Source organism: Dermacentor andersoni, chromosome 8 (assembly GCF_023375885.2).
Source record: "Dermacentor andersoni chromosome 8, qqDerAnde1_hic_scaffold, whole genome shotgun sequence".
In the NCBI taxonomy this organism is placed as follows: domain Eukaryota; kingdom Metazoa; phylum Arthropoda; class Arachnida; order Ixodida; family Ixodidae; genus Dermacentor; species Dermacentor andersoni.
The window spans coordinates 147,816,302-147,837,770 of record NC_092821.1 but is presented as its reverse complement, the minus strand read 5'-3'; the positions used below and the strand labels follow the sequence as shown (position 1 = coordinate 147,837,770).

The window sequence follows — 21,469 nt, the reverse complement described above, 5'->3', positions numbered from 1 at the left end:
ATAACACTTGTCGCCACCGTCTACCCCCCTCGATCTTTGTCAACGAAGTAATCGGAGCTGTTACAAGGAGGCGGTGTCCAAGCGAAACAACGAAACGTTTAACGACTCTCAAGGTTTTTTCATACGAAAGGAAACAAGGAAATAGGCAATAAAGCTTGTGATCCGACAATATACGTTGCATGGGCACGAGACGCTCGTGTGATAAGCGTGGGCAAACAGAACAACACTCTGCTTTTGATGGCCCTTGTTATCATTCGATCAACGGACATTTTTTCAGCCTACGTTGCTGCTAAAAATATATATTGACACCTGCACTCCTTTATTTTTCTGTGGTAACCACTTTTCACCGGCCAACTAATGTTAAACTTCATCGCCCGGCGCAAAAAAAAAAAAAAAAGCGAACTCGGCGAACGAGCGCTTACGAGTTTAATTGGAGAACTTGCACCCCGAAACAAACGAAGAACAAAGAACTCGGTGGCAGCGCCGCCAGCAATCGGCCAGAATGAGTGCCCGCCCACTCCCCGATACGTCTTTCGTTTTTGTACATGCGTCATCGAACTTCTTCGACGAAGCATTGGTCAGGAAATACATTCCAGAACACTGTACAGCTTACTTCGAGCGTGCGCCCGAACTGATGACGTGTCCAAACGCTTCTATAGAAAGAATGACAGCACTGAAGACACGTGCGCTATATTAAAGCGACGGTGCCCTGTCCACGTCACAACCGGAAAGCGACAACAAAGCGGTGCAGTCAAAGCGAAGGATTCAAAGCAGAAATAAGCCCACGGGGCACTATCAAGGCTTACGATATAGCAAGTCCAAATCATATAGGAAATCAGTGTTTTATAGCAAGAACCGAGCACATGTTGGACGCGATGCTTTCTAGAACGACTTAACTGCGAAGACGTACACATACCTTCGGATCAAGGCGAGAACGCCAATATTGATGTTATCTCCACGAAGGGAAGCCCCCCACGTCACTCTTTGGTCCGTCCTTTGGGGATGAGAGCACTCGAACCTTCGGCCCCTTCTCATAGTTGCTGGGACAGTGTGGCACGTGGTATCGCCCCACTGCGAGAGTGTGTAGGCACACACTGATGTGAACACTCCGCGAACACAAAACTTCACATCGTGACGCAGCAGTTCACAGATGCAGAAAACACTTCCTTCCCGGCCGCCAACAGAAACGACAGCCCGCCGCTTCAGGTGCTCGGCAGGCTTAGCAATAGGCGTCTTTCGAACGGCGTGGGCATACCTGGGGACACGTCCGCGATACGCGAGGTGTTGGTCAAAACTGAGTGACGTCAGGGGCCACGGCAGGAGGGGTGAGCAAGTCTGAATATATTCTAGAGGGCGCTGCGTCTGAACGGGGACGAAGTTTTCTAAAAGGATTCTGAAAGGGTACGCCCTGCTGTGGCCAGAGTTTTGTACGATAATCGCAAGAACAATTAAATTGAATTCTGGAATTTTACTTGCAAAACAAACAATCTGAAGTTACCATAAGGAACTCTGGCGCTACTTTATGTGGAAACCGGGACATTCAGCCAGAAGTTCTTGCAAGACATCGTCGAATTCTGCCCTCTTGTTGAATTTCCGCTCTGGTTAGCACTGATTGACCAAGATGCCTGCTATGGTTCGTCTGCTTAACTTTCAAAAATGCGATTATAGAATTTGACATTAGGGTGGAGTTTGACCAGAATGTTCAGGATTGTAACCCAGAATGGTGCTCCGTACATGAATGTCCCTAAACTCGGTCCTCAAGGTTTGAAACGCTTTGTGACTTCGGAAGCTGATCATTTACAACGAATATTGCGTTTCTGTAATTAAATAAGTAAACATCAATACAATTGTGCGACGACAGCATTGGATCAGAGGACCGCTAGCACAGGAGCCTCACACTGTAATCATGATACGCCACGGGCCCAGGCATCGAGAGGCGGAATAGAACATCTTTGAGAAGTTTATTGAGGTAAGCCAGCGGCGCCGTGTCGCTTCATCAATCTTGACGCATCTCGATTTGACCCCGGACGCCTCGATAGCCGGAATCACTGCAACTAGCAGGCATGATAAGAGTTCTCAGAGTCATGTATGTGCTACGCTCGAAGGAGCACGATCAAATCGCGGCATTTAACGTGCGTTGGCGGCACGTTAAAGAACCTTACGTGGTTGAAACTAATGCGGGGTCCCCTAGTACGGCGTGCCACATAATCACATGGTTGTTTTGGCACGCGAAACCCGCAGAATATAATTTAATTTAGGTTACTTATTTGTCCGAGTCTTCGTGCGTTTAGAAAAGAATAGATTTCCTTAAAGATTTTGGCTAATCAAGGCAGACAAGGCGAAATGAACAAAGCCGCCAAAACAACGGAAGTCACAGGCGAGCATATCAGACAAATCCATCTACAAAGCATCACTCGAGTGTTGGCTTACGCAAATGGGCAGGCCGTGCTCGCGATACACGCCTGCCCCCCTTCATGTCTGGTTGTGCCACCGTACCCCAGTTTCATGCGCGGTATCCTGATCTGAAGAAAACAATAGGCGCAGCCGCTGGCCACCTTCAGTGGCAGCTATGCGTCAATCAATGTTCGACACACAATTCCGCCATGTAACTTTTGCAGATTCTAGACAACGAGTTCGCCGCAATGTTTATATTGCATATATTGCGATTCCACGCGGAAAGAGAGAAAGGAAAAATTTAGTCATTGAGCTGCAATGCAATAGCATGTGTGGTCATGGTGGCATCGAGGAGAGATAAGGCGACCTTGAAATTCTAAGGTGACGGCAGATTTCGTTTCCAAATACACGAAGGACACCAAGATCGCCGTAAAAGTTGACCACCGCTCTGTTAGGATTATTTTCGAGAAACATGTTCCCTCCTTCAGCTTTCAAGAGAGGGCGAAAGCAGGCATAAAGGGGCTACGTCCGAAACAGTCGGTACGTTCGACTCGCCTGATCCACATGGACCAGTTAATCACAAGGTGCTGCACTCTGCCATTTGTTTCAGCGGTGTAGCATTGCTGCCCTCTGAACCAGCCCGTTCATTTCAGAAGTTGAAGGAAAGTTGCAGGTTTCGTTCATGATTTTGCTTCATCCTCTCTTCTGTCGGTGCCGACTTGGTGCACACGTACAGGTGCGAAACAGCGGCGCAGCAGACGACGCAGCACACATGCGCAGACGCCGTTATAAGCTATCTTGCGTGCGTCCTCATAACAGCAGTTCGCGACTTCCGAAACTTATGCACTCCGTCCACCGTGGTCGGAAAAAGAACAAAACGACTGCACCACATCTGCACCGCGTCTGCACCTCGACATTCGTTTCGAGTGTCGCGTTGTGATTGCACCGAAGAAACCGAGTTGTGCAACCGTGAACCACCGTGAACTGGTCATGTGGTTCAGGAAATCGAACGGACCTAATAACAGCCGCACCCTCTCCCTTTGAGACGGGGATACCGCACTAGTCGGCGCGACTAGTCGACATGCGAAAGCGCTTTCCCTTCAAAGTTTCCTTGATGTCAGGTTTTCTATATGTATGTTTTATTGTTTAACATAATATTAATCTTGGCAGCATATTACGTATTGTTTGTAAACATTAAATTGTCTATGACGTTCTCATTTATGATAGTTCCGTGCTACGTACGTACCTTATCATTTGTAACGTACTTGTTTTTGTAAATGGCTAAGCGTTGTTAAGAAATGTTTCCATCTGAAATGTTGTACAAAAATATAATGAAATATGTGTGTCCCAGGGAATACATTATGTTTGATCAATAGGCTGTTCATTTATTAATACAGACATACGTCTTCAACTGTCTGAAGGCATTGTTTTTGCACCTGATTTATCTTATGTTAATATTCATGCATCATCGTTGCCCGAACCTCAAAATTCTCAACTCTAAAATAAGAATATAACACTCTATAATAGAAGAAGGTAAAAGAAGATAAAAAGAAGAAAGAAGGTTAAGAAGAGTGAGATAACTGCATCAATTACGTGGTGAACTCATTTGCCTGTTAAGAATTCGTACTAGTATCGTCGGCGTATATGACGAATTTCAACGTTGTATTTACTCATTATAATGTTAACATTAAATAATTGCATTGAATAAAAACGGTCCTACAGAGCTTCATTGATGATAAATGAAGAGAGTCGGAAAGTGATTCAGTAATTGAAAGTGTTTCCGTGCGTTCTTCCTGGTAATAACGTTTTAGAGGTGGGCCTTCCTCGCCTACACCACATCGTTAAAGTTGGCTTAACAAAACATTCGAAACCATATCGTCAAAACATTTTGGCAGCTGTACGAAAATTCTGTGTGCATTATTTCTATCTTCAAATTGGGAAAATGTATTATTTCTCAGAGAGCAATGCGTGCTCAGTACTAGGGCCTTCGCGGAATTCATATTCAGAGTTCGATACTGGAATACGTTTATGCTGAACTCATTCAAAAATAACTTTTTCAACTACACTTGAAAAGTGAACCCTGGTAACATAGAGCTTGGCCGATAGAGTCCCACGTCACTTTTATTGCCTTTATTTTTTAGCAAAACAGTTCAATGCCTTAGAAAAATGTAGGCGTAGGTGGACACGGACGTACTAGGAAGGAAACGGACAAGGACTGAAAACTGAAACGACTATCAACTGAAAAATCGCACACGTCAGATAAAAAGGCAGTCCATGATGGACATGTGGCGGCGTTATTCTTGAGCTTGCGCAGATAAGGTTTTTGCCTACCGGCTTTCCGCGTGATGGTGGGGCTGTCGTTGCTATTCTTTTTATTGTAAATACCATTAATTATCTTACGGATATGTTCGGTGTATATATATATATATATATATATATATATATTGTCGTGAAGCGCTTTGAGCAGCAGGCGTTCTCGACTAGAACGTTGCAGCAGCGAGAGGTAGTGTACCCGATCGAGCACCGAAACAAAGTTGTTCTTTCTCGTCGCCGTTGTCTCTCTCCTAGCCACAGCCCCAATGCTCCTAATTTTACAGTGCAGTTATCTCGCCCGCGGAAAAGGAAGCCGTCCCGGCGACGTATGGGTAGGACAGCACAGGCGGATCATAGCAGGGCTTCAGACGCTGGGCACGCACAACTTCGCGCCCTCGATGGCGATGATCCAAAGGTAGCTCCGGGGGTTCCACAATATAGTTGACTGGAGACGTTTGGTTGATCACGCGGTATATGCCTTGGTACTTCGACGCGAGTTTCGGTGACAGTCCAGGGGTAGAGGCTGCAACCCAAAGCCACACTAGCGAACCACGAACATAGGATACAGGAGCATTGGAAGTTTCTCGATGGTGCTTCTGGCGTTGCTGGCCTTCTGACGTAAATATACGGGAAAGCTTGCGACACTCTTCTGCGTGTGCAGCTGCTTCGGATAGGGTAGTTGTTTCCGTGGAGTCAAGGCGGTACGGAAGGACAGTGTCCATTGTGGAAAAAGGTTCGCGTCCGAACAGGAGAAAGAAGGGCGAAAGTACCGTGGTAGTCAGCGTGGCGGTGTTGTAAGCGTAGGTCAGAAAAGTTAGAACGTGGTCAAATTTGGCTTGGTCGTATGCAACGTACATGGGCAGCATGTCACCAAGAGTGCGGTTAAAGCGCTCGGTCATGCCATTAGTCTGCGGATGATACGCAGTAGAGGTGCGGCATTCTTTGAGGAGATCCTCGATGACGCCTTCGAGAATGATTTGACGCTAATAATGGGCAGTAGAGTAAGTTGGAAGCGGTAAAAATGTGAGGCATCGCGGTTGCTTTATCAAACAGACTCGAGCCAACGTTGGGTCATATATGAACTCAGTATAGCTCATGAATCGAACGCTCGTAACGCCGTCTGCCGGTTTCCATCACGTCCCTGAGAACCTCTTCATTTATTGTTTGTATAATGTAATCTCTGACGTTCCTTTCGGTTTCAATGTTCTTGACGGTGACCTGCGCATACCCTTTTTTTCTATAGTGGTGTCAGAAATTTCCCTGTGATTTTCATCTGATTTTCTGCGATTCGAGAAGGTTTTTGTGCACAGAATAGTTATTTGCTCATCGAGTAGCTAACGTCGCCTTAGACGTGCGGCTAACCAGCGCGCAAGCAACACACCCGGTTTGTCCCAGTAGCCTGTGAGTGTCGAATCGACGCAAGGGCGGCAAACCCTCTAGAAGGTGCTGACCCAACTCGGGCTGTCTCAGTGTTTCTGTGCTGGCGGACAACATTCTATGATAATAGACAGATTTAGTTTAGCATACGCAACTATACCATACGCGATATGCTATAGTATAGCGCACACTAAGCAGCGCACGTTTTTTACAGCTTTAGTTGGTGTGCGAGGTCTTCGGACCTCAGAGGCCATTTGCCTCACGACTGTAGCAATATGTGGCGATGACATCTCGAATGTTTCTCGAATATTGAGGTAGGACACCAAGCAGTATAATAGCAAGAGCTTGGTGGCGCAACCCACCGCCCCCTTCCAAAGGCGACGCGCATAAAATCCATCCAAACAGCCATTTCTTTCGTTAGGCTTCGATTCGTTCGAAACTAGAAGCGATCTCGAAAACGCCACAAGGTTATTCATAATACTATGTCATCGAAGTGGCCCGAGACTAAGCGAAAGCCATTTATAGTCATTTGAACGAACGAAGCGCATCTTACAAAAGCAACGCCGAATTCGATTCGAAGCGGGTAGCCAGGACCGCCGCCATGTTTCAAGCAAACTCTGCAAACCACGCATTCAGGCATGTGCAGGGACGGCCCGCTATTTTGTTGCGTACGCAATGGTGTAGCGTACGCTAAACTAAAACTGTCTAATGAAGGGAAAGCTACGGAGTGAAGCGCGCACAGGAGAGAGCGCTGCTGAAAAGAATGCCGCGTTTTCACTCACGTTAGTTTAAGCAACAGAAGAGAAAACGTAGGCATCTGATTAGTGGCAGTTATACAGGAGAAAACACGCCACTAAATGTAAAAGTTTACTTATATTGCGGCTTTTCCCTTCCGCGTCTGGGCAAACGCGAAACCACCGCAAGTGGAAGCTGCGTCAATTCAGCGTCTGTCCCGAGCAACCGAAAGCACTGTGTAACGCTGTCGGACTACTTGGCGCGGTAACACTTGTGCAGGAGCTGAGCCCCCGTAGCTTTCCCTCAACTGCCACACGGAGTTGACCGCGAATGTAGGCACGGCAGGAAAAACTCCGAAAGCGTGCCAAGCCGGAACACCCGCATTGAGCAGCGCTAGGTCTACTAGATAAATGTGGCCAAAGCTAATGGTGCGCTAAGGTCCTTCGTTGTTGCAGACATTGTACTAAAAGGCATGTGCTGGTAGAGAAGCTTATCATGAGCCTTGCATCGTTTCTCCAAAGGTTGTTATGCTCATAAATCATAATTCCAAAAATCCGGATCCAGCTATATACACTTTGACGGTCTTATATATTTACATATGCGAGCCGATGTATTAGATGCCGGCTCCATCGACAGTTGAAGGGAGCTCTCATTGTACTTCGAGTACAAAATGACTGACGCCTCAAAAACTACGTGCAGACTTATTTGATCACACGTATCAAGAATAGCAAATATGAGTTTTAACCTACTACACATTTCATTGTTGTTGGCTGTTAACGGTTATTCCCCACTAAATTTCATTGGCCATTACGTAACATTACACACACAAATAAATATACCTGGAATGAGAAAACGATGCGGCAGGGATTTGTTGTTTGTGATGGCAGGTGTGCAAACAGGGACGTAAATAGACCGAGGACAACGGCATTTGTGTTGTCCACCTCATTCGTCTTCAATGCTTTCCATTACGCGCCATGAATACACGCATGTTACATTTCCTCACTACACAACATTTCAGCAAAACTGCATGTCATGAGAGCGCCCTGATATCCCAGTCCTATGCTATGCATATCCTATGCTATGAAAGTTAATGGATGGACAGATGCTAATAACACGCATTAATGTTCATATCGGTACCGCATTTTTTGAAAACTCGAGATGAACTTACTTTACACTAAGATTTTGATTACCACCGAAGAAATCAAGTTTTACTCGAAAAGAAAAAAGAGACTTTCTGCGGAGTTTTGTGCTGTGGCAACTCGAAGTGACGGCGAGGAATTCAAAGTCTCGTCATGTGACTATCAAAACTGCTGCTGGGCAAACCGCAAGAAGCATCCACGCGGCAGTGTAAGCTTTGTAAAAGAATTTAAATTGCCGTGGTTGCTCGTTGAAGTTTTTTATTTTTTTTCAATCAAATGCAGAAAAGGTCAAGTTACTAAATCAGTGAAAGTGAAAAAACTACACCTTGCAAGGACAGGAACGGAATTTTTAAACGGTACACGTTTCATCTACCTCCCTCCCCTCTTTCTTATGGGAGGCGGGAGGAAGGTGATACAAAGAGCACCTGCAATATGTTGCAGTTCTACGTAATGCTCCGCTCGTAAGTTGCAGCGCGGGGCCCACCGCGCCAACGGTCGGGGATAAATGTTGCCGTTGCAGCAGGGTCAATGCCTTCACGTACAATTGCGGAGAGCTGAGGGTCTCAAATGTGGCGAGCAGGAAGCGAGCGCCATGAGCCGGACAAATGTGGCGCCAACTACAGCGGCGAGCGCCATTGAAAACGATACCGCAAACCAAGCGACATGGGGAATCACGTGCGGCGCGCTGTCCCGAGGATTCAAGTCTGGTACGCGCATTTGGCTACAGAATGCATGCAGCCAACAGCGTTAGTCGTGGCTGCTTTGCGAACGATGACTGTCTGACAACCCTACTATGTTTATTTTACTGCAATATCAATTATGTGGACCCTCCGGGTGCATTTCTGCCGTCGCCGACGCCGTGAGGTTCCGTATAAATTTCAAGGCCGATGAAATCGGCGGCGCGCCCAGTATGCTGTAGGTGAGAGTGAAAACGTGCGAGAGTGAGCCGTCGAACGCGGCTCACTCTCGGCCCGGAGTTGAGTAGAGGACGGGAGGGGGGGTCGGGCGTTCTTTTGCGTCGGCGGCTGCCCACGGCGTGGCCGTGCAAGATCCGTAGATTGCGAGCGTCTGCGACGTGGCCGAAGTGAACGCCCACGCGGGCCTCATCTCGAAAGCGATCTGCGATGTTTGAAGACTACGCGTATTGCCGGTAGCTTCGTATACGCTGTGTTCTCGAGGATTCGTTCGCGTTGAAGCGAGAGATATCCGAAGGTCAATTCGATTGCTGGTGATGGCGTCATTCCTCGCTCCAGCATTTCGACAGTGAGTTTCCGCGCTCATCGAGCGATGTGTGTTCATGTTTGCCTGTGCGCGCAAATACATCGTCTTTGTTAACTTAAAACATATAGGCGGGCTTGTGGGTTTAAATCCATGATAGAATGTGCCAGCGCGACTGAACCAGGACGTAGAAAGAAGCACACAGACAGAGAAAGCGCTGTCTCTGTGTGTCCGTTTATTTCTAAGCCCTCCTTCAGATCCGCTTAGACATTATATCATTCTTAATTTGGTTAGTAAGCGAATGCTTACAAGATTACGCGGCCCATAAAACCATTATCCTCGATTCCTAAAGCTATTGTAGACAAGGATTGGATCGATGAAAAGGGTTGTCCTCTGCAGCGTATTGCTCGTGACTGTCGCTCGTGCTGAGAGTCCCTGCGCTGAGCTAACGGCCGGTCCCAAACGCCGGTGACTAATAAACGCTATGGCAAGTGTTTCATTCTTCTACAGTGCCGTCAGCCATTTACTTGGAGATTTTCATGTCGTTTTCGACGATTCCGTTGCGTTTGTGTGCACATGATGGTTATATGCTCATCGTGTAGCCAACGTTGCCTCAGGCTTCCCCCTAACCAGTGCGCAAGCAGCCTATCGGGCTCGTCTCAGTACCCTGAGACTGGGGATCGCCGTAAAGGCGTCCAACCCCGTAGGAGCTGTTGACTTACCCCAGGCTGTCTCAGTGTTTCTAGTCCCGGCTAGCAAACACGGAAAGTCTGCCAAGCCCGGTTATCCGCAGTAGCGAGTGCTGCCTTTACTGGATAAATGTTGCTAATGCTAAAGGCGTCTTTATGTTCCTTCGCTGCTGCAGACATTAGATCAAAATGCATTTGCTGATAACTTTTTTAAGAATCTCGCAGTATATGTTAAAAGTTCGTTAGGTTAACAAAGTAATTATTCAAAAATGCGGATGTAGCGATATTCAATTGGAAGGTCGTATATAATGGCATGGTTAAGCCTGTCAATTGCACGTTTGCTCCATTGGCAGTGGAGTTGCCTTCGCCGCCGCGACGACGAATGCATAATTACAAAAATTATGATGGCTCGAAGACCACGTGTAGGCTTAGTTCTGTGCTTGTATAGAGTAGAATAAGTATAAGCTTTACCCTACTGCACATTTCATTACTGTTAATAGTTCAGTCCTTCTCCACTACATTTCATTGGCAATAATGTAACATTAAACAAAGGAATAAAAATATCTGGAATGAGAGATCGATGTGGCAGAGATTTGTTGTCTCTAAAGGCAGGTGTGCAATCAGGGACGTAAATAGAGCGAGTACGAAGAGGACAACGACGTTTATATTGTCCAGCTCGTTCTTCTTGCAAGCCTGCCTTTACGCGCCATGAATGGACGCATGTTACATTTCCTCACTACACAACATTTCAGCATAACTGGATGCCATCAGAGCACCCTATTAATACCGCTGTCTCATGGGTACAAGCATCTGATATTGAAAATAAATATGGCCAAAGGAAGCAGCATAGCTGGATATTTGTGCTTGATGTCACGAACCAATGGACCTATGCTATGAAAGTTAACGGATGGACAGATGCTAACGATACCCATTATTGTTCTTATCTGTTGTGCAATCCATGAAAACACGAGATGAACTTACTCTACACTATGGTATTGGTTACCACCTAAGAAATTAAGTCTTACTCGAAAAAAAGAATTTCTGCCGAGTTTCAGCTGTGGTAACTCGAAGTGACAGCGATGAATTCAATGTCTCATCATGATACAATCAAAGCTGCTTGTGGGCAAGCGCTAAAGGCATCCACGCAGAAGTATAAGCTTTGCCGAAGAATTTAAATTGCCGCAGTTGGTTGTTCAAGTTATTAAATTTCTTAATCAAATGCAGGAAGAGCCAAGTTATTAACGCATGAATGTGAAGAAACTACACTCTGCAAGGAGAGGAACGGAATCTTGCAACGATCAACGTTTCATGTGCGTCCCTCCCCCGATTCTTTTGGGAGGGGGGAGGGAGGTGATACAAAGCAGCTCGATACAGCACCGCTCGAAAGTTGTAGGGCGCGCCCGATATTGCCGTTGCAGCAGCGTCAATGCCTCCAGGATACAATTGCGGAGAGCTGAAGGTCTCGCATGTGACGAGCAGGAGGCGTGGGCCGTGGGTCTCCGTGTGAAGCCCAAGGGCTATACTATTGTCGACGGGCTCCGTGTGCCGTAAGTGCGAGTGGAAGTTTGCGATGGTGAGCCCGCGACCGCAGCTGATTCTCGCATGCGCGAGCGAGGAAGGCTGGCCGGAAGCGCGCCCGCTCCTGTCCCACGCGAGACACAGGGAAAAGACGGGGAATGCGGGAGATGGAAATTCAAGACGATGAGCAAAACGTGAACAAGGTGAATGCAGGAGCCAACGTTTCGACAAGTGGACTTGTCTTCTTCAAGGTGACATATGCTTTCCTCGCCACAATATATATAGGTGGGGCTCTTCTAAAGCGGAGAGGGTGTGAGGCGGGAGGACGCGGAAACGAGGGAAAATGTGTGAGCGTGTCGAACTGAGAGTAAATTGAGAGTAATTGAGAGTTTCTTTACTCTCAATTCGACACGCTAACACATTTTCCCTCGTTACCGCGTCCTCCCGCCTCACACCCACTCCCCTCTAGAAGAACCCCACCTATATATACTGTGGGAAGGAAAGCGTATGTCGCCTTGAAGAAGACAAGTCCACTTGTCGAAACGTTGGCTCCTGCATTCACCTTGTTCACGTTTTGCTCATCGGCGAGACACAGGGGTGATTCGATGGATGCGGGGTGGGGGGGGGGGGGGGGGAGTTATTTTTCGCCAGGCCTCCGAGCGGAGAGAACCCCCTCGCTTCCACTCAGCCATCATCTTCAAATCAATTCGCCATGTTTTCAGAGGAAGCGTAATGGCGGCAGCTCCGTAAGCGCTGCGCTTTCTACGTTGCATTCGCGTTGAAGCGAGAAAATACACGAAGGTCTATTCGATCGCTGTTACTCCCACGATTCCTCTCACCGGCATTTTGACAGCGAGTTCCCGCGCCCATCGAGCCAGATGCATTCATGTTTACTGCGCGCGAAGGGCACCGTGCTTGCAAATTTAAAACACGTAGGCGCGCTTGTTGGTTTCAATCCACCAGAAAATATGTATGCGCGACTGAACGAGGACGTAGAAAGAAACACACACACAAAGACAGCGCTGTCTCCGTGTGTGTCTTTCTTTCTTCGTCCTCACTCAGTCGCGCTTACACATTATATCATATTTAATTTAGTTATTAAGCTAATGCTTACAAGTTTACACTGCCCATAATACCACTATCCTTACTCAGTTTAGCTATCTACTAACTTGCTATCGCAATCGGTGCTCGTAACATTAGGCTACATGTCCCATTGACCGCGGCCTGGCGTAAGTGCCACCTGCTGGCGCGGCTACTGAAAGTGTAAAGTGCAGAAAAGCAGTTATTTAAGAGAGTGGCGGAGACGTCGACTTAAACATTGTGTGTAGCCCACGTGATGGGAAGGCACAACGCTTCAATATATCGATGCCCCACACTTATGCTTATATTGATTTCACGAACTTTGGCAACCTAGCTGGAGCTCCTGGGCTTAAGCGCTGGAACGAGATGCGCGTCACAGCGCACTCCCGGAGCAGGTTGCCCGGCTGTCGTTGATCAGTGCTGCAGAGACAGCCGCCATGATTCGAGAGGCAGTCAGGCGCTTTCGAGACATGGACGCCTTCTTGAAAATGGCCGGCGTCATCAAGCCGCGTGTCGTCTGCCACTCTCGCGAGGATTGCCGTCTGCAAACGGACAGGCTAAACGAGGATTGCTGGTACCTCGCGAGGCGATACCTGATGCTGGAATACTTAAGTAAACCCTCGTAGGAGGACGCGACGGCGGTCAATGAGCCGTTCCGTCGTCCTTACATTTATTTTCTGAAAAGGGCCACGGCGGCGAGTGAAGTGGCAGCTTGTGCGATCAACGTGGCATGTTTCCAGAAGGACACTGTGCATGTTGAGCTTGCGCCTGCAGGACGCGCAATGCGCATTCTTCTCATTAAGCCGGCACCAAGGCACCGGCTGAGAGCGCCGACTACAGGGTGCCCGCGTTGAAGCGTCGGTGGGTGCCACACCCTTACTGTGGTGTCCGCCCGGTGAGATGCCAACAGCGACTCATGGGGGGACGCTTTTGGAAACTCTTCAATACCACTACCACTGCGCCAATATTTGGAGAAAGGTAAAATTGACATCTGCTTTTCCTGTAACACGAAACGGAAGCGGAAACCAAAATGACTTCATTGCAGTTCCGTCCGCTTTTATGAAAATTCCTTTACTTTACACTTTACATATGCGCGCTATCTCCTGGTTTGTTTACTTGGTAGAGCAACCAACTGGGAAAGGCGATGGTTGACGGTTCTATCCTCTGACCAAGGCAAACTTGCCTTCAGCTTTGAAGGCTTCTTTGCGAGAAAGCTGCGGGCGTTTGTATATGTTTTAGTACCTTTGGCTTAAGTCCACGCACTCTCAGTTTTTTTACCTTTGACGAAACTTCCACATATTTGCGCGTTTCCTCAGAACTGACTTGCCTCTCGCGGCGTTTCATATCAGAAGGTTTCCCCTTATAAGTGTTTCTTGATTTCGCTTCATTCAGACGCACTCGACCGGCAGAACTGTTCTGACTTTCGACATGAGCTGATGCGTTGCCATGTTACAACGAAAACTGCATAATTGGCGAAGGACGGTTTACTAAATAAATGCTCTATATATTCCTTGTCCTGGCCTTGTAATTTTTGAGAAGGATGTCACGTTGAAAGTGGCCACTGGAACAATGTCAAAACAGCACACTGTGAGGCATCGTGGTTGCTCCAGGAACTATTACGATGTCCAGGCTATAGCCAACGTTGGGCTCACATATCAACGGTGTACAGCTCGTCGGTCCGGCGCTCGTAACTTTCTCTGTCGGTTTCCATCCCGTCGCTGAGGATTTCCTCATTTATTGTTTCTATAGTCTATTCTCTAACACTGCTGCCGGTTTCAATGTTTTTGTTGGGCAGATTGTCAATTACTATTTCTTCAACGTTGACCGTGATGTCGCTGCAGAATTTCATTTCATTCACGACGATTTCATACGCAGATTCATGGCAGTTCCCGAAAGGATACAAAAGCAGGCACAGCGGCATTAGCGAGTGCTACGTTCACTAGATAAATGAGTATAATTCTAATGGTACACTTGGGTTTCTTCGCAGATGCAGGAACCAGATTAAAAGCCATATGCTGAGCAGGAATATTTATCATAATTTCTGCAGCCGCTCTCAAAAGATCTTGATGTTAGAAAAACATCGAATTGAAAACAACGGGAGCAGTCATGTTCTCTTTGAAGGATGTGTAACGTGGCGTGTGGGAGCCAATCTACGAATCATTGGGTCCATCGACAACAATGAGTCATGGTAGGTAGGTGTTGCGTTAGAAGATCGTACAAAATACGAAAGTAGAATACTAACTTTGCCTCAAAGACAACATGTGGGCTTACTATACTAGATCACGCACCTAAAGTATAGTACTTGTTTAACCTGCTATAAGGAAATGTGCCCTGCATGAGTGAGCAACGTGGCAGGGATATGTAAGAAAAGGCAGCCGTGCGAACAGTCACGTAAGTCGAAGGACAACCGTGTTTGTGTAGTCCGTCTTGTTCTTCTTTTACAATGTTTCGAAGGCTGCGTTTAGCTGTCATGAAGACTCGTATGTTAGTTACTAATTGTATGACATTTCAGCATAACTGCATGCCATCAGAGCACCCTAATATCTCAGCTGCTTCTTTCATGGCTCCCAGGCCTAATCATGAAAAAATAATGTTTACGAAAGGAGGCACCAAGGCTGGATATTTATTCTTGATGTCACGCAAAAATACATCTTTGCAACGGAATTTTAATCTATGGAGAGATGCGACTAATTCCTATGTAGGCTCACTATGGTACCTAATTTTTTCAAAACATGAGATGGATTTTATAATAATTACCACCAAAAATATCAATTCTTACGTGGAAAAAAGTGAATTTCATCCGAGTTTCAGCTCCAGTAGCTCAATGTGACGGTTCAGAATCGAAAGTTTCCTCATGAGGCAATGTCGAGTGGTGGCCCACAAACGCGAAAAGCATCCTCACACCTGTCTACGCTTTGCAAGGGCAATTTAAGTTGTCGCAATTGCTCGTTTATATTTAATAAATTCTTAAACGATGCAGCCAAGGCCAACTAATTAATGCAACGAAAATTACCCACTATACATAGCGAGGGAAAGAACGGAATGTTCCAAACACGAACTGTTTATTATTCTTCGAAATCTTCCAGATGTCTAGAGACAGAAGCCGTAGTTCTTGTTTCTGGTGTATTCTTATTGAAAAAATCTCAAACCATGAGCGAGTGGCGTCTGCCACAACGTCTCATCCAAGTGACGACGAAATAAGCGGATTCGAAGAGGCACGTGGTGAGAGCACAGTGATAACTTCCGCAAACACGCTCGAACTCGGCTTGTTTCTGTGCTCGACCGCTGCTTCATGTGCGTTCCCATTTGCCACATTTGCCACGCTTTCAACTGCACATGCTCTGTTTGTTATTCTTGATGACTATTTAGTAAAATTTCTGAACTTTGTAAGGTAAGGCGTAATCTTTTTTCTTGTTCCAACGAGAGCAGGGTTCCGCGTCGTCCGTGCGAAAGAATTGCGGCCCCATCGGCGGCAGCGACGAGAAAGTGGCTGCCGTGCTCGGAGAAAAAACAAATCTTTAGGACGAAGCGACACGTGGTGATCTTGAAACCTAGTCGAAAAATAAAGGGACGAGCCATAGAAAAGCACCACACCTCGTGATGGAAGCGGTCGCTCCCCCCCCTCCCCCTTCGTTTAGAGTGTGGGGGAGGGGGGTACTGAGCACAACGACGCTAGGTTAGATGACTGTCTAATGCTCCGCTCGTATTAGATGCAGTTCCTGCTCATGTTCATCATTCGCTCGTTTCGTATTTTTGTCATGTCCTATTTGAAACACAATTGCGCCTACCTTGTCTTCTTTTGCATCGGCATTTGGTTTATCCTCTCCCCCCTTTTTTTTTTCAATCCGAGACCACGTGGGGCCATCCGGGATATTGTATTGCCATTGATGCAGTGCGCTTAATATTGGATTTATTGGCAGGAATTACGTCCGCACCGGTAATTTTACACATTTTAAGACTAAACCCGCTCCTTGTGGACAAAACCGTAGCCGCCTTCAGGATACCCTTGGTTAGATTGCGCGATGCCTACTTTGTCCAAGAAAACTCGCTCCATTTCCGAAAAATGTGCTCTAAGGCGGCTTTGCCTCATCCTTTATATATCCGTGGTAGTGCACCCTTTACAGGCATATAGTGCAATGAGGGTAATTTTCGCTATATTGGAGCTAACAACGCTCCTGCCCTAACATTTACATATTCTGCGACTAATTCTCGCTTCCCGTGGGCGTAGTCGGAGCAGCCTTCCAAACATAGTTTCGGAGCGCCAGTCCTTTTTAGTCCATGCAACCTATCCCCATTTCACAAAAGTGTGCCGCATGGCCTCTTTGCATCACCCTTTATTATTGTATGGCGGTGCCCTATTTTAGCTGTGTAATGCACTGCGGTTAATTTTCGACTAACATTAAAACCATGCCGTAACTTTTAACTCCTCTGCGACTCACACTTGTTTTTCGTCTTCTTGAGACATCCATTTTGATACTTCTTGCGACTCGCTAAGGCCCTCTGCAGGCGCGAAGGGGCTGTTTTTTTTCCAGAAGAACTTACAAGATACCCAGATACGCTCCACCGGTGTGAAGCTAGCTCAGCCGACCTTGTCTTCAAATTCTTGCAGGGATATTATTGTGCATAGCGTATCGTAAAGCCACCTCATGTGCGAAAATTTGTCTTTGAGAAGGGGCTAGAGCCCAGACAGTCTACTGTAAGCTCGAATATTGTGCCCTCAGCCGTATATTGAAGGAACGGGTTCATCATATGGTATACAGTCTCTAAAGTGTGACAGACGCAACTGTCAATGCTTTGTTTCAATTTAATCTTGCGAAATCATTGGCGAGTGTAGGCGGCAGATGAATATTCTTTAGTGATGTTGGAAGAGAACAAGAAGGGGAACTTTTTTGGGAAACCGTTCGGAACCGTTTCGGCCAAAAGGTGAACAGAGGATCATTGTTGCTGAAATCGAATCAGATCGGACGACGTCTCCTGCTTCTATTGGCCGCGAGAGAGAGCGCCGAGTAGCCGCCTGGCAGAAACTGGCTGGATCACAATAGTGTGGATGGATGTGGATGCCGCATCGCATTGGCCGTAAGTTGCTACTTATTTGCATAAACGCGTGCGGCTCAAATATTTTTAAAGCGTATATGTTCTGCGGTTGTATCGAAGTCGTAAATGGTGGTATACGTATTTGCATGATGTGAATACCAACTTTTCTTTGGGCTGCAACAAAATTAGTGACTGCACATTTCAAGTGCACGACGCGTGTCTCCGCACTCCCCGTTCGTCACAATTATTAATTTTATTGACGCATTGTGCTTTTGGTGCTTAACAAAAAATACTTGGCTTCATTGTACATAAATGAAGTAGTGCAATAGTGCCCTAACACCATTCTTTAGGGATTCCTTTCAGGGATGTATTGATTATTTTGCAATCTTTCCTATACCATGAAACCTGAAGAAGGTGGCTGAGATCACTCAGCAGTACGAAAGAAAATCTTAAGCGTCAATATATGATAGCAGCACAGAATTTATCTGAGTCATATGATTGCGCGACTGTAATTTTGTGGTTACGCGACAATCCTCTCATTATGCCCTCTCATTATGTGAATATTCCACTAAGCAGAAATATTTTCCATCGCAAGTGCATTTTCCAGCTTTAGTAATAGAAAACGCTTCGGTGTTGCAAAAGGGAATGGTAAATAGATATAAGAACACCGTGCGTAAAACTGCAGTCACAGAACATAGGACATCCTAAAACTGAGTTGCTTAAAGCTAATATTATGAACTAATATTATTATTATTATAATATTATGGTGTTGTTGGGTGGAGTGAAGATAACGGCCATTATTTTCACAAATAAAGAAAAGAACGCAATGATGCTGCCATTTAAAATTATTGAAAATTGTTCGCATCATTTTAGGGCAATTATTCAAGATCATCCTTGTTGTTAAAATGTAGTGTTCTTAATGCTACAGCGTAAAAAAAAAGTTTGTGAAGCAGCGGTGGTCCTTCCAGAGCGCACTCATTCCATATTGCGCATGTGATAAAGAATGGAATAGCAAATAACAGTAAAAGCCAGTTATGTATGCGTTCAAGTGGTGAAGTAGAGTCAGAAGAACTTGACAATTTAGCACCCTTGCATACGAGTAGAGAAGTTCTTATAACCAGTGCGAGACTAGCAGAAATTTCTGTTGCCTAACGGTAGCGAAACCAGAATGTGTGAAACGCAAGCCAAACCCGAACAAAAAGTGCCATGGATGTAACAAAACAAACTGCATTTTGCGCACCGTTCGCATATAGTAGGCATATGCGGTGTGTCTCGTTCAAAAATTTGGCATAGGAGTGTCATACCAATAATACACCTTGAGCGCAGTCAATGCGTTTAATAACGAAAAAAGTAAGCTCAAATCGCCCACAGAGAAGCACCGCCGTGTGTGTACATTTCAATGCGTGCAGCCAACCACACTAGCGCTGCGATCATGCTGTGTCACTTGTCGCCCGCTCTCGCGGCTACAGCGAAGCGCGCGGCGCAATAATCTCAATAACGGTCACGTGGCTGACCACAGAGATCTCGCGGACTCACTGAACTGTGTGGACAGCGCCTTGCTTCTACACTGTGAGTATAGTCTGCGCGCACCTATACAGGCAGATCTTCGCTGATGGTGTTACGTCGGGGAATATATTCCTTGTGCTCGGGTCATTCATTGCGTTCAGACCCAGCGGTGCAGCGGTTGCATTTTGGAATTGATATTGTACATCCGGTAACTGCTGTTGTTTTTGCAGCGCCATTGAAGCTTCATGAAATTCTTTTTTCGCAAAGCGCACATGGGGGCAAATAAATATAGTAATCAGTCGGAATTAGTTTTGCTGTCCTCGGAAATGAATAAGCGGGTCATATGCCGCCGTAATTTCAATCACTTTCTCTATAGCTATGTCTATTGGATAGCCTTTCCACTTTCTTTGTGTGGTCAGGTTTCTCTAGGGTCTTTTGGTAAATAGTTTAGCAGAGTGCATATGGGTCAAATATTTCCACTTGCACTGGTAAACACACGACATTAAAGAATCCACTGCAGACTTCTTCAGATCATTAACCTCATTTAAGTTAGCATTGCCTGTAAAAAATGATATATAACAAATACCAATGAAAGCGTCCGACGAAATAAGGTAGATGGTCGTCCTCAGTACCTGGGCTGAGCCACATTTCCAGGACTATCAGTTGCAATAATCCCCCCAAAAGAAGTCCCCACATTTATGTCTGGGGACTTTTTCCCATGGGCCAAGCGCGAGAAAGAAGCTCTCGTTGCGAAAGCGGCGCGCCAGCCTCAGGGATCTTTTGGCTCAATGGCCGCCCTCGATGAAGCTTTAGCGTGGAGCGTTATCTCAGTATGTGGGGATTTGTAGCAGAATCATGACGTTGCGTCGACAGGCAGATGTCAACGCTGAAGACAGGAAACGGAAGCGCGCCGAGGCTCCGTGCTTTCTACATGCAAATAAGAGTGCCGACGCGCGTCAATCCAAAAAGTACACGCCAGCCATGACGAGGAGATGGCCGATGCTCGCGAGGCACGTCTCACAAAGAGCACTTATGTAAAATTCTTTTTCAGTCTCTTTCAAATGCGCGACTCCTGTCGTGCCCGCCAGGAGACCCACGTCGTCTAGCAACGTTCGAGCTTCATGATGAAAGAGTCGGCCAATGCGGATGCATGGCTGTAGCCAGTTCTCAAGAATACAACGAGCGTGTCCTACGTTGCAAGACGGCCACGGTGACCCGATGGGGCCAATCCTAATTGCCCGTGGAATACAATGCGATTAAAATATGAAATAAGCTAATAAAAATCACGAGAAATAAGAGAAAACACAGACGTAAGATGAGCATTTATTCATCGAATAATTTGAGCAACCACGTGCGTCGTCTTTCCCCTCCTTAGCATCGACCCTTGATTGATACTTTCCTTTTTTTTCTGCCGTTATAGTAAAGTAAGTTAGATTAACAGAAGAGTGCCGAGCACCAAGACATTCATGACTTTTTATTCTAGCTCTCGAATGTTGCACCGTTCTTAAAATATTTTGTAAGGAACTACCCGGAGCAGAACCCGAACGAATTCTGAACCGCACACGGAGCACCTTAGAATTCGAGCTATCACCACAAAGGGTGAAAAACACTTTGTATGAAGCGCTGTTGCGTGTCGAATCAGAACGTTTTCCTTCCTTCAAAAGAAAGGGTTTATATAACTCCAAATAGGAAGCAATATATTGCTGCCGGCTACTTAATATCGTGTGTTCACAATATCGCTGAAGCACAATTTTTTTTTACCAATCAGCGCGAACAACAGGGCGCACAAAAGAGGCGCACGACAAAGGCGCTGTGTCGGATGCCTCTTTCGTGAGCCGTCGTCAAAGATACTGCATGTGCTCAGAACGAGAAGAAAGGGGGTTAACCGAGGGGCCCGATTTTATTAGTCATATCATTATATCATTATATGTTTGTTGGCTTCTCATGATATGCTGGTGCTCAGGTCATTCATTGCCTTGAGGCCCTGCGGGGCAGTGGTTGGGTTTTGGAAGTGATATTTCACATTCAGTAACGGCTATTGCTTCTGCAGCGTGATTGCGGCTTCTTGAAATTATTTGCCGCAAAGCGCAGAAAGCGGTAAATCAGAGTACAAATCAGGCGGAAATTGTTTTGCGGCGCTCGGAAATCAATAAGCCGGTCGCGTGCCTTCGTAATTGTAGTCGCTCTCTGTCTATATAGCTATTTTTTTTGGAAAGCCTCTCCCCCCCCCTTTTTTTTTGGTTGTCATGTGGTTTCTCTGGGGTCTTTTGGTAATCAGTTGAGCAGACTGCATATGGGTCAAGTATTCAAGTCCCGTTATTCATAGTCAAGTCCCGTTTTTCGCGCTGTTTTCCAAAAATGTGTTCGTACCATCAAGCCCGCCTTGTCACTATTCTGATGTAACTTATTGTAGGCAGAAGTTTAATTTGTCATCTCCAATGGCGACGTTGAAAAGGAAGATGCAGT

General features: G+C 46.3%; 1 protein-coding gene across 2 annotated transcripts in view; it reads right to left on the bottom strand.

Annotated features, from left to right (window-relative positions):
• The window catches only part of LOC140219902 (uncharacterized), a 128,373-nt gene that overhangs the window by 16,511 nt on the left and 90,393 nt on the right, over positions 1-21,469 (bottom strand). Inside the window, exon 1 of one of the 2 annotated variants that reach the window (XM_072290033.1) lies at positions 917-1,270. The exons of the other annotated variant lie outside the window; for it this stretch is intronic. The gene's annotated coding sequence lies outside the window, so the exon portion shown is untranslated. Of the gene's footprint in view, positions 1-916; positions 1,271-21,469 lie in introns of those variants that run through there. 2 annotated transcript variants of the gene reach the window in all.